The sequence below is a fragment of the Capra hircus genome, chromosome 10 (assembly GCF_001704415.2).
Source record: "Capra hircus breed San Clemente chromosome 10, ASM170441v1, whole genome shotgun sequence".
NCBI classification, from domain to species: domain Eukaryota; kingdom Metazoa; phylum Chordata; class Mammalia; order Artiodactyla; family Bovidae; genus Capra; species Capra hircus.
Window position 1 is genome coordinate 4,536,804 of NC_030817.1, and position 7,075 is coordinate 4,543,878.

Sequence of the window (7,075 nt, forward strand, 5' to 3'; positions counted from 1 at the left end):
GCCCAGGATGTGATCTATCCTGGAGAAGGTTCCATGAGCACTTGAGAAAAAGGTGAAATTCATTGTTTGGGGGTGAAATGTCCTATAGATATCAATTAGGTCTAACTGATCTAATGTATCATTTAAAGTTTGCGTTTCTTTGTTAATTTTCTGTTTAGTTGATGTGTCCATAGGTGTGAGTGGGGTATTAAAGTCTCCCACTATTATTGTGTTATTGTTGAATTTCCCACTTTCATAGCTTGTTAGCATTTGTCTTACATATTGCGGTGCTCCTATATTGGGTGCATATATATTTATAATTGTTATATCTTCTTCTTGGATTGATCCTTTGATCATTATGTAGTGGCCTTCTTTGTCTCTTTTCACAGACTTTGTTTTAAAGTCTATTTTATCAGATATGAGTATTGCCGCTCCTGCTTTCTTTTGGTCTCTATTTGCATGGAATATCTTTTTCCAACCCTTCACTTTCAGCCTGTATGTGTCCCTTGCTTTGAGGTGGGTCTCTTGTAAGCAGCATATAGAGGGGTCTTGTTTTTGTATCCATTCGGCCAGTCTTTGTCTTTTGGTTGGGGCATTCAACCTATTTACGTTTAAGGTAATTATTGACAAGTATGATCCTGTTACCATTTACTTTATTGTTTTGGGTTCGGGTTTATACACCGTTTTTGTGTTTACTGTCTAGAGAATATCCTTTAGAATTTGTTGGAGGGCTGGTTTGGTGGTGCTGAATTCTCTCAGCTTTTGCTTATCTGTAAAGCTTTTGATTTCTCCTTCGTATTTGAATGAGATCCTGGCTGGGTACAGTAATCTGGGCTGTAGGTTATTTTCTTTCATCACTTTAAGTATGTCTTGCCATTCCCTCCTGGCCTGAAGAGTTTCTATTGAAAGATCAGCTGTTATCCTTATGGGAATCCCCTTGTGTATTATTTGTTGTTTTTCCCTTGCTGCTTTTAATATTTGTTCTTTGTGTTTGATCTTTGTTAATTTGATTAATATGTGTCTTGGGGTGTTTCGCCTTGGGTTTATCCTATTTGGAACTCTCTGTGTTTCTTGGACTTGGGTGATTGTTTCCTTCCCCATTTTAGGGAAGTTTTCAACTATTATCTCCTCGAGGATTTTCTCATGATCTTTCTTTTTGTCTTCTTCTTCTGAGACTCCTATAATTCGAATGTTGGAGTGTTTCATGTTGTCCTGGAGGTCTCTGAGATTGTCCTCATTTCTTTTAATAAGTTTTTCTTTTTTCCTCTCTGATTCATTTATTTCTACCATTCTATCTTCTATTTCACTAATCCTATCTTCTGCTTCTGTTATTCTACTATTTGTTGCCTCCAGAGTGTTTCTGATCTCATTTATTGTGTTATTCATTATATACTGACTCTTTTTTTATTTCTTCTAGGTCCTTGTTAAACCTTTCTTGCATCTTCTCAATCCTTGTCTCTAGGCTATTTATTTCAAATGGTGATTCCATTTTGATTTCAAGATTTTGGATCATTTTCACTATCAATATTTGGAATTCTTTCTCAGGTAGATTCCCTATCTCTTCCTCTTTTGTTTGGTTTGGTGGGCAACTCTCCTGTTCCTTTACCTGCTGAGTATTCCTCTGTCTCTTCATCTTGGTTATATTGCTGCGTTTGGGGTGGCCTTTTAATATTCTGGTAATTTGTGGAGTTCTCTTTATTATGGAGCTTCCTCACTGTGAGTGGTGTTGTATCAGTGGCTTGTCAAGGATTCCTGGTTAGGGAGGCTTGCGTTCGAGTTCTGGTGTGTGGAGCTCGGTTTCTTCTCTCTGGAGTGCAGTGCAGTGACCAGTAATGGGTTATGAGACTTCAAAGGTTTTGGAGTAACTTTGAGCTGCCTGTATATTGAAGCTCAGGGGTGTGTTCCTGTGTTGCTGGAGAATTTGCATGGTATGTCTTGTTCTGGAACTTGTTGGCCCTTGGGTGGAGCTTGGTTTCAGTGTAGGTATGGAGGCATTTGATGAGCTCCTATTGCTTAATGTTCCCTGAATTCAAGAGTTCTCTGATGTTTTCAGGCTTTGGATTTAAGCCTCCTGCTTCTGGTTTTCAGTTTTATTTTTATAGTAGCCTCTAGACTTCTTCATCTATACAGCACCAATGATAAAACATCTAGGTTAAAGATGAAAAGTTTCTCTGCATTGAGGGACACCCAGAGAGGTTCACTGAGTTACATGGAGAAGAGAAGAGGGAGGGGGTAGTTAGAGGTAATTGGAATGAGATGTGTATACCCCCACTTCTCTCACTCAGTTCCTGGATTTATGAATACTGGATGCAGGATAAACCATACCATAAATCAGTTGTGGTTCAAAGCATATTATCTTTATCTTGAGGTGCATACATGCTAAGTCTCTTCAGTCATTTCTGACTGTGAGATCCCATGGACTGTAGCACACCAGGCTCCTCTCTCCATGAGGTTCTCCAGGCAAGAATACTACAGTGGTTTGTCATGTCCTCCTCCTGGGGATTCTCCCAACCCAGGGATCAAAACCTATGTCTCTTATATCTCCTGCAATGGCAGGTGGTTTATTTACCATTAGTGCCACCCAGGAAACCATCTCAAGGTGACATCTGACAATTGTACCATAACACAAACATGAAGCATTCTGTATGGTCAGGTGCTTCTGAGTTATTAACAAATGACTCACAACAATATTGTGCCTCAATACATTACCTTTATTTATTCATTCCTTTATATGTTTGCATGCTTCTTTGTTAAATGTTAAAGGGAATTCCTAAGCCAACAACAAAGTTGAGTGGTACTATAACTAAATGGTGTCCCCTCAAAATTATGCTGAGGCCTTAACCATAAAAGTGACAATATTTAGAGACAAGGTCTTTAGGTTGAAGTTAAATGCACTAATAATGGTGTGACCTTAGTCTTATAAAATTGATATCTATATAAAAATACAGAGACCAGAACTCTCTGTCTCTTTCTAAGTTGTGTAAAGATCTAGCAAGAAGGTGACAATCTGCAAGTTAAGAAGATAGCTATCAATAGAAACTGAATCTTGCTAGTCAATGGTCTTGAACTTTTCAGTCTGTAGAATGATGTGAAAACCAAATTCTGTTGTTTACGGTACCAAGTCATGGTATTAATATTTTGTTATGTCCAGGAGACTAATAGGAGTGTCTATTCTTATCATTTTAAAATATGTAGAGACTTTCCTCGTTGTCCAGTAGTTAAGAATCTGCTTTATAATACAGTGGATGCTGACCAGTTCCCCAACCAGTTCAGTTCCTGGTCAGGGAAGTAAGATCCCACATGCCACGGAGCCACTGAACCCTCATGCCACAACTAAAGAGTCCCTGTGGGGCAATGAGGACCTTATGTACTGCAACCAGACCCAATGCAGCCAAATAAATAACTAGTCTATCAGTAAAGTAGAAAAAGCAATGGAGAAGGTGATGGCACCCCACTCCAGTACTCTTGCCTGGAAAATCCCATGGATGGAGGAGCCCGGTAGGCTGCAGTCCATGGGGTCGCTAAGAGTTGGACACGATCAAGTGATTTCCCTTTCACTTTTCACTTTCATGCATTGGAGAAGGAAATGGCAACCCACTCCAGTGTTCTTGCCTGGAGAGTTCTGGGGACGGGGAAGCCTGGTGGGCTGCCGTCCATGGGGTCTCAGAGTCAGACAGGACTGCAGTGACTTAGCAGCGGGAAAAGCAAAGCCAAACTGAGAACGTGACTTCGTAAGGGTGAATTACTGCCTCCACCACGGTGGCAAAGGCCAAATGCCAAAGGATGATTGTCTGGTTTCCTGGCGTACATTGTCATATTGAGTCTCAGTTTGGGCATTGGTCCTAGAAAGTATATCAGTTAGCCAGAGCACTGGATGAGTGAGATCAAAGTAAGTAAGTAAGTAAGTGAAGTCACTCAGTCGTGTCTGACTCTTTGCGACCCATGGACTGTAGCCTACCAGGCTTCTCCGTCCACGGGATTCTCCAGGCAAGAATATTGGAGTGGGTTACCATTTCCTTCTCCAGGGGATCTTCCTGACCCAGGGATCGAACCTGGGTCTCCCGCATTGGGGGCAGATGCTTTAACCTCTGAGCCATCAGGGAAGATCAAAGTAGCTGAGCCCAAATATTCTATACATTTTTATAGCTACTTTGACTAACTTATTTGTTCAAGATCTCATTAAGTACTTTGCAGGGTCACTGGAAAAAACACTAGCTGATATCATTACAAAAGTAATTTTGTGACTCTATTTACCAAGAACCTCCTTTGAGGTGGGGGCATTTTTGTGAAAATTTCCATAGAACACAGATTTTCCTACACTCGGAGTCAATTCTAAGAGCTTCATCTAAATAATTCTTTCTAACTCTCATATTAGCAACCATCCAGTCAGGTTTCTTCTAAGACTCTGACCATTTTATTGAAACCATGAATCAAAAATATCCATATCTCAAAACTTTAAATATTTTCAAGCAAGGCTGGGACTTGCTTCAGTGAACTGGCAAGAGTGTCACTTCTGCTGCCAAAGACGTCTAAGAGTGGATTGAGTTTTGGTATTCACAGTCCTCTGATTCCACATATAAGCCAATTTTATGAAGCATATAGGTTCATTTTTTCCATATCCCTAAATGTTCTCTGAGAGGCTGTGAATTCAATTATCATCATAATTTGGCAACCCACAGAAGTAAACTCTGTGTCTTGGATTTGGCTCTTAGTCCAGTGGCTCTAAGAGATAAGGAAATCTTTCAGAGAAAGCATAGGAAACTTCTGCTTTGCTGTCTGAATTTGAACAACCATAACAACATCAACAAGAACAACAAGGGGATTTAAAGTTACAAATTATTTTGCTAATATTTCCAATCCCACTAGAGTAAATCACTCTACTCTGCAGTCTTGAATTTTGTTTCTGATGTTTGGCTCTCTAAACATTCTTTTCAGTGGGTGCTTCTTTCGAAGGAGCATGATAATAACATAATTGATTTGTCATTCGCTATTGCACCCCACGCCAGTACTCTCACCTGGAAAATCCCATGGATGGAGGAGCCTGGTAGGCTGCAGTCCATGGGGTCACAAAGAGTCAGACATGACTGAGCACCTTCACTTTCATGCATTGGAGAAGGAAATGGCAACCCACTCCGGTGTTCTTGCCTGGAGAATCCCAGGGACAGAGGAGTCTGGTGGGCTGCCGTCTATGTGGTTGCACAGAGTCGGGCACGACTGAAGCGACTCAGCAGCACCATTGTATATCAAGGCCTACCAGATACCCATCCATTAATGCTCATTAGAATTTATTTTGTCATTGCCTTTAGTCTCAACTAAATATCAATAATCTCAGATATGAAGATGACACCACACTATGGCAGAAAGCAAAGAACTAAAGAGCCTCTTGATGAAAGTGAAAGAGGAGAGTAAAAAAGTTGGCTTAAAACACAACATTCAGAAAATTAAGATCATGGCATCCAGTACCATCACTTCATGAACAATAGATGGAGAAACAATGGAAACAGTGACAGACTTTATTTTCTTGGGCTCCAAAATCACTGCAGATGGCGACTGCAGCTGTGAAATTCAAAGACGCTTGCTCCTTGCAAGAAAAGTTATGACCAAATTAGACAGCATGTTAAATAGCAGAGACATTACTTTGCCAACAAAGGTCCATCTAGTCAAAGCTACGGTTTTTCCAGTAGTCATGTATGGATGTGAGAGGTGGACTATAAAGAAAGCTGAGCATCGAAGAATTGATGGTTTTGAACTGTGGTGTTGGAGAAGACTCTTGAGAGTCCCTGGGACTGCAAGAAGATCCAACCAGTCCATCCTAAAGGAGATCAGTCCTGGGTGTTCACTAGAGAGACTGATGTTGAAGATAAACTCCCATAGTTTGGCCACCTGATGGAAGAGTTGACTCATTGGAAAAGACCCTGATGCTGGGAAAGATTGAGGGCAGGAGGAGAAGGGTATGACAGAGGATGATATGGTTGGATGGCATCACTGACTCGATGGACATGAGTTTGAGTAAACTCCAGGGGTTGGTGATGGACAGGGAGGCCTGGTGTTCCATGGGGTGGCAAAGAGCTGGACATGACTGAATGACTGAAATGAATTGAACTTAGTCTCAACTGACTCTAAATAACATACCCTGGATTCACCTTATTTTTCTGAATATCTTTGACTTACAATAATTCCTGCTGCCAAGCCCTGTGATTAACTTATTGGATGCATTAAACAGATTAGGGCCTTAATTAAAGGACATGGGGCATTAAAAGAACATTCAGGAAGGCTACAGAATCAGATAAGGGAAATAAGCAGGGATGGGGTGAGTTAGGTCATAGCCAAGGCCACAGGAGTACCATGCTGCCAACTGGCCTGGTGCTGATAATGCCAATTACGAGCTACCAAATTTGCATTGCTTCCATCACCCCACTGTCCCTAGAAATTTGTTCTCATTTTTGACACTCTGGTCCCAGAATGCCAATGTAACTGCTGCATTATCTCTGTTTTTTAGCAAATATGTAGTGAAAAACCTGCAAAGGGATTACCTGCTTAGCAAGAGGGACTGGGAAGACACTGTCAGCTGCAAGAGACACTGTTTTCCCCTATCATTAACCCACATGGTTTATTTCTCATGTCACCCATATAACTAAGTCATGTTTGACTCTTTGAGAGTAATAAACTACAACATGCCAGGCACCTCTCTCCTTCACCATCTTCCTGAGTTTGGTCAAATTCATGTCCGTTGAGTCAGTGAGGCTCTCTAACCATCTCATCCTCTGTCATCCCCTTCTCCTTTTGCCCTCAGTCTTTCCCGGCATCAGGGTCTTTCCCAGTGAGTCAGTTCTTCACATCATGTGGCCAAAGTATTAGAGCTTCAGCTTCAGCATCAGTCCCTGCAATGAATATTCAAGGTTGGTTTCCTTTAGGATTGACTGGTTTGATCTCCTTTCAGTCCAAGGGACTCTCAAGAATCTTCTCCAGCACTACAATTCAAAAACATCAATTCTTTGGTGCTCGTCCTTTTTGGTCCATATCTTGCATCTGTACATGACTAATGGAAAAACCATAGCTTTGATTATGTGAACCTTTGTTGACCAAATTATGTATT